This window comes from Eretmochelys imbricata, chromosome 28 (genome assembly GCF_965152235.1).
Source record: "Eretmochelys imbricata isolate rEreImb1 chromosome 28, rEreImb1.hap1, whole genome shotgun sequence".
Lineage (NCBI taxonomy): Eukaryota > Metazoa > Chordata > Testudines > Cheloniidae > Eretmochelys > Eretmochelys imbricata.
The window spans coordinates 1,063,032-1,072,692 of record NC_135599.1 but is presented as its reverse complement, the minus strand read 5'-3'; the positions used below and the strand labels follow the sequence as shown (position 1 = coordinate 1,072,692).

The window sequence follows — 9,661 nt, the reverse complement described above, 5'->3', positions numbered from 1 at the left end:
ACCCGCCCACTCAGACTTCCCATTGGCAGCCGAGCCCGCCCCTCCAACCATCCCATTGGCCGCAGCGGCCTTCTCTCCATCTGGGACTGCGCCCTCTCATTGGTTGGCACAGCACGCTCTTCACCTCCCGCTCGTTCGCTATTGGCTACCCGGGCCTGACCGTCCCCCTCATTGGCTCTGCCAGCCGCCTATCCCCGCCCTGGCGAACACAGCGTCTGGGTAGGCTCGCGCGACCGGCGGGGGGGGATCCTGAGCTGGGGAGCCTCGCGCTGCTGCTGTGCTTGTGTCTGTTGTAACGTCACTGGGGAGCGGGCGGGGCTCGCGCCGGCGCCTTTAGGATTAAACAGAAAAAAACCGGAAGCTCCTGTCAATCACTCCGTGCCGCGGCCAATCAGAGGAGGGAGGCGTGGCGCCCCGCCATTTTGTGAGGGCTCCGGCTTCTGCCTGGGAACAGAACGCGGAGACCAGCCAATCACAGAAGGGGGGAGGGCAGCCATCGAGTGGAGGGCGGGGCAGGGGAGGCCCCCAGCCAATCAGGGGTGATGAGGGGGCCCCATCCCCCTCCTCCTCCTCCAAGGGCAGGGAACAGATGTGCGGGCGTCCAGCCAATCATAAGGGAGCAAGAGAAAAGGAAGGAGCCGGCCAATCACAGTGAAGAGCTGTTGTAGCACCTGGCCAATCAGAGGGAAGGGGGGGCAACCCTCAGCCAATCACAAGCAAGAGAGAGGGCTGGGCCCAGCCAATCCCAGGGAAGAGCTGTTGGAATCACCCCACCCCCCAGCCCAATCAGAGCAGCGAGGATAGAGCTGGCCCTCCCCTCTGGAAGCCCCTCACCCTGGCCCCCAGGGCCGTGGGGGGCTGGGCTCGGAGGAGGGGGGTCCCAGGGGCAGCTGGAGCCTGGGGCTGCGTCAGCTGGAGCGTGGGGCCGCTTGGCTCATGGCCGGCTTGGCTCATAGCCGGCAGCTGGACCTGTGGCTTCTGGCTTTCCCCACGTCCAGTGGCAAGGAGTTCCACGGGTTAACCGCGCGCTTGGTTTGCAACCGGTGACCCCCGGCTCGCCGTGCGTTGTGCGAAGGGGGTGAAGGACGCTCTCAACGGGATTGTATCGATCCCACTCCCCCCCGTCGTCTCTTTTCCAGGCCAAACAGCCCCCCCCCCCCCACCGTCTTTTTACCCCGCTCGTCTCCCAGGTGTGGTGGGACCAACAGGGGACACTGCAAACACGCCTGTCATCTCCGGTGGCTTATGGCGACGCCGCAAATGTCATTCGCCTCTTGCAGGCGACGGAGGGTGACGGTAAGATGGTCCCCCACTACGGCAGGAGGCTAGACGGTGACTGTACCGGGATAACGTTTGCACGGGGATAGGCTGTGACTGTAATGTTATCGCAACAGGATAGGCTGTGACAGTCACGTTACAACACTGTCCCCCGCGATTGCAAGCAGGGAGATTGTGACTAGCGTTACAATGTCCCCTGCTAGTGCAAGGGTTGTGAGTGTAACATTATGCTGTCTGCTGTTGTTGCAAAGGAATCGATTGTGACTGTAACTTTGTCCCCCCCCCCCACCGTTATTACAAGGGAATCGGCTGTGCCTGGAACCGGCAGCGCCGCCCCCCGCTCGTGCAAAAAGCGGCGCGTGACTGTAACGGTGCAGCGCCGCCCCCCGCTCGTGCAAAGAGCGGCGCGTGACTGAAACCTTGCACTGCTGTCCCCCGCTCGTGAAAAGAGCGGAGCGTGACTGGAACCGTGCAACGCTGCCCCCCTCTCGTGCAAGGAGCGCAGCGTGACTCTAACGGTGCAGCGCCGCCCCCCGGTCGTGCAAAGAGCGGCGCGTGCCTGTAACCTTGCACTGCTGTCCCCCGCTCGTGCAAAGAGCGGCGCGTGCCTGTAACGGTGCAGCGCTGTCCCCCGCTCGCGAAAAGAGCGGCGCGTGCCTGTAACGGTGCAGCACCGCCCCCCGCTCGTGCAAAGAGCGGCGCGCGCCTGTAACCTTGCACAGCTGTCCCCCCGCTCGTGCAAAGAGCGGCGCGTGCCTGTAACGGTGCAGCGCTGCCCCCCGCTCGTGCAAAGAGCGGCGCATGACTGTAACCTTGCACTGCTGTCCCCCGCTCGTGCAAAGAGCGGCGCGTGCCTGTAACGGTGCAGCGCTGCCCCCCGCTCGTGCAAAGAGCGGCGCGTGCCTGTAACGGTGCAGCGCTGCCCCCCGCTCGTGCAAAGAGCGGCGCGTGCCTGCAACGGTGCAGCGCTGCCCCCCGCTCGTGCAAAGAGCGGCGCGTGCCTGCAACGGCGCAGCGCTGCCCCCCGCTCGTGCAAAGAGCGGCGCGTGCCTGTAACGGTGCAGCGCTGCCCCCCGCTCGTGCAAAGAGCGGCGCGTGCCTGTAACGGTGCAGCGCTGCCCCCCGCTCGTGCAAAGAGCGGCGCGTGCCTGCAACGGTGCAGCGCTGCCCCGGGAAGACAGGCTGGACGCAGGGTTACTCGGCCTTGCGTGAACAGTCGGCGAACAGAAACCCACCCCCCTCAGGCCGCCCTGAGCACAGCCCCGCCCCCCGCCGCTCAGGTGACCTCGCGGGCCCCCGTCCCAGCGGCCCCGCCGCCAGGGAGGATCAGACAGGAGCGGGCCGCGGCGTTGCGGACCGCGGCCGCGGAGACTCTAATCACGTCTCATGCGCTCTCCGATCATCACGTGCTGCCCCCGGCGGGGAACAGGTAAGGATGTACCTCACTGACGATGCAGAGCCTGCCCCGCCGCCGGGACCCACCGGCCGCCCACGGCGGGCCAGCTCAGGGTGAGCGCCGCAACCCACCCCGGGAGACACCCCCGTCCCGTCGCCGCTCCTGCCCCTCCCCTCGCTGCGCGGGGAGGGGGTCGGAGGCCCCGCCTGGCAAAAACCCGCGCAGTACCGGCTCCGCTCTCTTTCCTCCCACAATGCCCCACGGAACATATTTGCATATGCCGCAAGTCGGTAGCGACCGTACGTCTCAGGAAAGAGGCGCATTGGGCTTTTCGTAACAGCGGGGTCAGGGCTGTGACCGTAGCTACCAAAAAAGTCAGGCAAGCGGATTTGCAAGGGGGTGTGTGTGTGAGAGAGAGAGAGACTGACAGCCCCCCCCCGTCCCACCCCCCACCTCTGGTCCTTCTGCGGGGCCGGGTTTGCATCTTCCATGGGGCTCTGGAGCAGGGGTGGAGGCCCCGCTTCCCCCAGTCTCTGGCCTCCTTGCTGGCGGGGGCCGCTCTGAGCCCCATCACGCTCGTGTCACACAGGGGCACTGAGCCGGCAGTAGCTGTGGCTCCAGGGCGCGACTCTTGTGACCCCCTGTGCGGGGCGGGGAGCCCCAGGACGAGCACTGGCCTTTTGACTGCCCCCCAGCTCTGGGGGTGTCACAGACTGCCTTTCTCCCCACAGCTCGCTGGGCGTCGGAGCGACGGGCAGGGCCGCACAGCGTCCCACATCACTGCTAGCTACCATTGGTACGGGGCGGTCCTTCCACAGGGCGCTGGCCAGAGCCCCCCGACTGAGCTCGGGGCCCCGTCGCGCCGGGCGCTGCCCAGAGCCCCCAACCGAACTTGGGGCCCCGTCGCGCCGGGCGCTGCCCAGACCCCCCACAACCAAGCTTGGGGCCCCGTCGCGCCGGGCGCTGCCCAGACCCCCCCCGACCGAACTCGGGGCCCCGTCGCGCCGGGCGCTGGCCAGAGCCCCCCAAACGAACTTGGGGCCCCGTCGTGCCGGGCGCTGCCCAGACCCCCCCCGACCGAGCTTGGGGCCCCGTCGCGCCGGGCGCTGCCCAGACCCCCCCAACCGAACTCGGGGGCCCCATCGCGCCGGGCACTGCCCAGACCCCCCCAACCGAACTCGGGGGCCCATCGCGCCGGGCACTGCCCAGACCCCCCCAACCGAACTCGGGGCCCCGTTGCGCCGGGCACTGCCCAGACCCCCCCAACCGAACTTGGGGCCCCGTCGCGCCGGGCGCTGCCCAGAGCCCCCCAAACGAACTTGGGGCCCCGTCGCGCCGGGCGCTGCCCAGACCCCCCCCGACCGAACTTGGGGCCCCGTCGCGCCGGGCGCTGGCCAGAGCCCCCCCAAACGAACTTGGGGCCCCGTCGTGCCGGGCGCTGCCCAGATCCCCCCCGACTGAGCTCGGGGCCCCGTCGCGCCGGGCGCTGGCCAGAGCCCCCCAACTGAACTTGGGGCCCCGTCATGCCGGGCGCTGCCCAGACCCCCCCGACCGAGCTTGGGGCCCCGTCGCGCCGGGCGCTGCCCAGACCCCCCCAACCGAACTCGGGGCCCCGTCGCGCCGGGCACTGCCCAGACCCCCCCCAACCGAACTCGGGGGCCCATCGCGCCGGGCACTGCCCAGACCCCCCCAACCGAACTCGGGGGCCCATCGCGCCGGGCACTGCCCAGACCCCCCCCAACCGAACTCGGGGGCCCATCGCGCCGGGCACTGCCCAGACCCCCCCAACCGAACTCGGGGCCCCGTTGCGCCAGGCGCTGCCCAGACCCCCCCCCGACCAAGCTCAGGGCCCCGTCGCGCCAGGCGCTGCCCAGACCCCCCCAACCGAACTTGGGGCCCCGTCGCGCCGGGCGCTGCCCAGAGCCCCCCAAACGAACTTGGGGCCCCGTCGCGCTGGGCACTGCCCAGACCCCCCCCAACCGAACTCGGGGCCCCGTCGCGCCGGGCGCTGCCCAGACACCCCCCAACCGAGCTTGGGGCCCCATCACGCCGGGCGCTGCCCAGACCCCCCCCCCCCCCGACCGAGCTTGGGGCCCCGTCACGCCGGGCGCTGCCCAGACCCCCCTGACTGAGCTCGGGGCCCCGTCGCGCCAGGCGCTGCCCAGACCCCCCCCAACCAAGCTTGGGGCCCCATCGCGCCGGGCGCTGCCCAGACCCCCCACAACCAAGCTTGGGGCCCCGTCGCGCCGGGCGCTGCCCAGAGCCCCCCAAACTGAACTCGGGGCCCCGTTGCGCCGGGCGCTGCCCAGACCCCCCCCCCGACCGAGTTCGGGGCCCCGTCGCGCCGGGCGCTGCCCAGACCCCCCCCAACCGAACTCGGGGCCCCGTCGCGCCGGGCGCTGCCCAGACCCCCCCAAACGAACTCGGGGCCCCGTCGCGCCGGGCGCTGCCCAGAGCCCCCCAAACGAACTTGGGGCCCCGTCGTGCCGGGCGCTGCCCAGACCCCCCCCGACCGAGCTTGGGGCCCCGTCGCGCCGGGCGCTGCCCAGACCCCCCCAACCGAACTCGGGGCCCCATCGCGCCGGGCACTGCCCAGACCCCCCCAACCGAACTCGGGGGCCCATCGCGCCGGGCACTGCCCAGACCCCCCCAACCGAACTCGGGGCCCCGTTGCGCCAGGCGCTGCCCAGACCCCCCCCGACCAAGCTCGGGGCCCCGTCGCGCCAGGCGCTGCCCAGACCCCCCCAACCGAACTTGGGGCCCCCGTCGCGCCGGGCGCTGCCCAGAGCCCCCCCAAACGAACTTGGGGCCCCGTCGCGCCGGGCACTGCCCAGACCCCCCCAACCGAACTCGGGGCCCCGTCGCGCCGGGCGCTGCCCAGACACCCCCCCAACCGAGCTTGGGGCCCCATCACGCCGGGCGCTGCCCAGACCCCCCCCCCGACCGAGCTTGGGGCCCCGTCACGCCGGGCGCTGCCCAGACCCCCCTGACTGAGCTCGGGGCCCCCGTCGCGCCAGGCGCTGCCCAGACCCCCCCCAACCGAACTCGGGGCCCCGTCGCGCCGGGCGCTGCCCAGACACCCCCCAACCGAGCTTGGGGCCCCATCACGCCGGGCGCTGCCCAGACCCCCCCCCCGACCGAGCTTGGGGCCCCGTCACGCCGGGCGCTGCCCAGACCCCCCCTGACTGAGCTCGGGGCCCCGTCACGCCGGGTGCTGCCCAGACCCCCCCGACCGAGCTTGGGGCCCCGTCGCGCCACCCAGACCCCCCGACCGAGCTCGGGGCCCCGTCGTGCCGGGCGCTGCCCAGACCCCCCCGACCGAGCTCAGGGCCCCGTCGCACCACCCAGAGCTCCCGACCGCGATTGGGGCCCCGTCGTGCCGGGCGCTGCTCAGACCCCCCCGACCGAGCTCGGGGCCCCGTCACGCCGCCCAGACCCCCCAACCGAGCTCGGGGCCCCGTCTCGCCGCCCAGACCCCCCGACCGAGCTCGGGGCCCCGTCTCGCCGCCCAGACCCCCCGACCGAGCTTGGGGCCCCGTCACGCCGCCCAGACCCCCCCGACCGAGCTCGGGGCCCCGTCACGCCGCCCAGACCCCCCCCGACCGAGCTCGGGGCCCCGTCACGCCGCCCAGACCCCCCCGACCGAGCTCGGGGCCCCGTCGTGCCGGGCGCTGCCCAGACCCCCCCGACCGAGCTCAGGGCCCCGTCGCGCCACCCAGAGCTCCCGACCGCGATTGGGGCCCCGTCGTGCCGGGCGCTGCTCAGACCCCCCCGACCGAGCTCGGGGCCCCGTCACGCCGCCCAGACCCCCCAACCGAGCTCGGGGCCCCGTCTCGCCGCCCAGACCCCCCGACCGAGCTCGGGGCCCCGTCTCGCCGCCCAGACCCCCCGACCGAGCTCGGGGCCCCGTCGCGCCGGGCGCTGCCCAGAGCCCCCCAAACGAACTTGGGGCCCCGTCGTGCCGGGCGCTGCCCAGACCCCCCCCGACCGAGCTTGGGGCCCCGTCGCGCCGGGCGCTGCCCAGACCCCCCCAACCGAACTCGGGGCCCCATCGCGCCGGGCACTGCCCAGACCCCCCCAACCGAACTCGGGGGCCCATCGCGCCGGGCACTGCCCAGACCCCCCCAACCGAACTCGGGGCCCCGTCGCGCCAGGCGCTGCCCAGACCCCCCCGACCAAGCTCGGGGCCCCGTTGCGCCAGGCGCTGCCCAGACCCCCCCAACCGAACTTGGGGCCCCGTCGCGCCGGGCGCTGCCCAGAGCCCCCCAAACGAACTTGGGGCCCCGTCGCGCCGGGCACTGCCCAGACCCCCCCAACCGAACTCGGGGCCCCGTCGCGCCGGGCGCTGCCCAGACACCCCCCCAACCGAGCTTGGGGCCCCATCACGCCGGGCGCTGCCCCAGACCCCCCCCCCCCCCCCGACCGAGCTTGGGGCCCCGTCACGCCGGGCGCTGCCCAGACCCCCCTGACTGAGCTCGGGGCCCCGTCGCGCCAGGCGCTGCCCAGACCCCCCCAACCGAACTTGGGGCCCCGTCGCGCCGGGCGCTGCCCAGAGCCCCCCAAACGAACTTGGGGCCCCGTCGCGCCGGGCACTGCCCAGACCCCCCCAACCGAACTCGGGGCCCCGTCGCGCCGGGCGCTGCCCAGACACCCCCCAACCGAGCTTGGGGCCCCCATCACGCCGGGCGCTGCCCAGACCCGCCCCCCGACCGAGCTTGGGGCCCCGTCACGCCGGGCGCTGCCCAGACCCCCCTGACTGAGCTCGGGGGCCCCGTCACGCCGGGTGCTGCCCAGACCCCCCGACCGAGCTTGGGGCCCCGTCGCGCCACCCAGACCCCCCCGACCGAGCTCGGGGCCCCCGTCGTGCCGGGCGCTGCCCAGACCCCCCCGACCGAGCTCAGGGCCCCGTCGCGCCACCCAGAGCTCCCGACCGCGATTGGGGCCCCGTCGTGCCGGGCGCTGCTCAGACCCCCCCGACCGAGCTCGGGGCCCCGTCGCGCCGCCCAGACCCCCCGACCGAGCTCAGGGCCCCGTCACGCCGCCCAGACCCCCCGACCGAGCTCGGGGCCCCGTCTCGCCGCCCAGGACCCCCCGACCGAGCTCGGGGCCCCGTCACGCCGCCCAGACCCCCCGACCGAGCTCAGGGCCCCGTCACGCCGCCCAGACCCCCGACCGAGCTCAGGGCCCCGTCACGCCGCCCAGACCCCCCGACCGAGCTCGGGGCCCCGTCACGCCGCCCAGACCCCCCGACCGAGCTCGGGGCCCCGTCGTGCCGGGCGCTGCCCAGACCCCCCTGACCGAGCTCGGGGCCCCGTCGCACCGCCCAGACCCCCCGACCGCGATTGGGGCCCCGTCGTGCCGGGCGCTGCCCAGACCCCCCCCGACCGAGCTCGGGGCCCCGTCACGCCGCCCAGACCCCCCGACCGAGCTCGGGGCCCCGTCGCGCCGGGCGCTGCCCAGACCCCCCTGACTGAGCTTGGGGCCGCCGCTTGATGTTCGGAACGGCTCCTTTCAAATCCAGCCAAAGCCTCAGTTCCAGGCTTTCTTATTGGTTTTAATAAAATTTCCCTTTTTTAAGAACGGGATTGGATTTTTGGTGGCCTAAGGGGTTTGTGCACCGTTTGTGTAATTTGCTGGTGGCCCCTTTTCTTTCTCAGCTCTTCCCCAGAGGGGGGCGAAAGGGCTTGAGGGCGCCCCACAGGGTGGGATTCCCAAGTGGGCTTCCTGGGTTCAAGGGGTTTTTGCATTTGGGTGGTGGGAGCGTTTACCAAGCCAAGGTCAGAGAGAAGCTGCAACCGCGGGAGCTTAACTCCAGCCTGGAGCGGCCACTAGGAATTGTTACAACCCCTGCGGGCCCTGGGCCCCCCCCAGCCCTGCCGGTGCCCCTCACCCCCGCCCCACACCCCTGCTAGCCCAGCCCTGCCCCCCCCAGTCCTGCCGGTGCCCCTCACTCCCGCCCCACACCCCTGCTAGCCCAGCCCTGCCGGTGCCCCTCACTCCTGACCCGCAGCCCCTGCCCCCCAGCTCTGCCGGTGCCCCTCACTCCCGACCCACACCCCTGCTAGCCCAGCCCTGCCGGTGCCCCTCACTCCTGACCCGCAGCCCCTGCCCCCCCAGCTCTGCCAGTGCCCCTCACTCCCGACCCGCAGCCCCTTGGGGGTAGCCCAGCCCCCAGCCCCACACTGCATTTGTCCCTCAAACCTGATGCACAGCCCCCTGGGGCCAGTGGGGCAGCAGTGACTGTGAAGGGAGAGCACCCTCTGCGAATCAGTCCCCTTCTCATGGGATCACCGCCGTGAGTTCTGCCCCCCAGCCCACAGCCGAACGGGGAGCAGACTGGAACAGACCCCAATTCTGGCTAGGAAAGTCAGCTTTATTCATGGGGCAGGGCGGGGTCCGGGGCATGGCGTCGGCCCCGGCCGGGGGGAGGGGGACACAGCCAGAGGGGGAGCAGCTGGTCGAAACAGGAATAATTCTTCTCCCTCGCTGACGTCAGACGCTCCTTAGGGGCTCCACCCCACTGATCCTATCACTGCCATGCACAGGGGCTGCCATGGAGGGTCTTTGGGGGGGGCGCTGTAGGGTCCCATGGGGCTGACGCAGGGTGCAGTCCCGCCTGTTGCCCCTGGGGGGCACTGCGGGGTCCCATGGGGCTGACGCAGGGTGCAGTCCCGCCTGTGGCCCCTGGGGGGCGCTGCGGGGTCCCATGGAGCTGACGCAGGGTGCAGTCCCGCCTGTTGCCCCTGGGGGGCACTGCGGGGTCCCATGGGGCTGATGCAGGGTGCAGTCCCGCCTGTGGCCCCTGGGGGGCGCTGTGGGGTCCCATGGGGCTGACACAGGGTGCAGTCCCGCCTGTTGCCCCTGGGGGGCGCTGCAGGGTCCCGTGGGGCTGACGCAGGGTGCAGTACCCGCCTGTGGCCCTTGGGGGGCGCTGCGGGGGTCCCATGGGGCTGACACAGGGTGCAGTCCCGCCTGTTGCCCCTGGGG

At 72.5% G+C, this 9,661-nt stretch overlaps 1 non-coding gene across 1 annotated transcript; it reads right to left on the bottom strand.

The window, feature by feature from the left end:
- Positions 1-2,603: 2,603 nt before the first annotated feature.
- LOC144258366 (U8 small nucleolar RNA) lies at positions 2,604-2,730 on the bottom strand. The gene has a single exon (XR_013344690.1). It is a non-coding gene; the product is annotated as a U8 small nucleolar RNA (small nucleolar RNA).
- Positions 2,731-9,661: the final 6,931 nt, after the last annotated feature.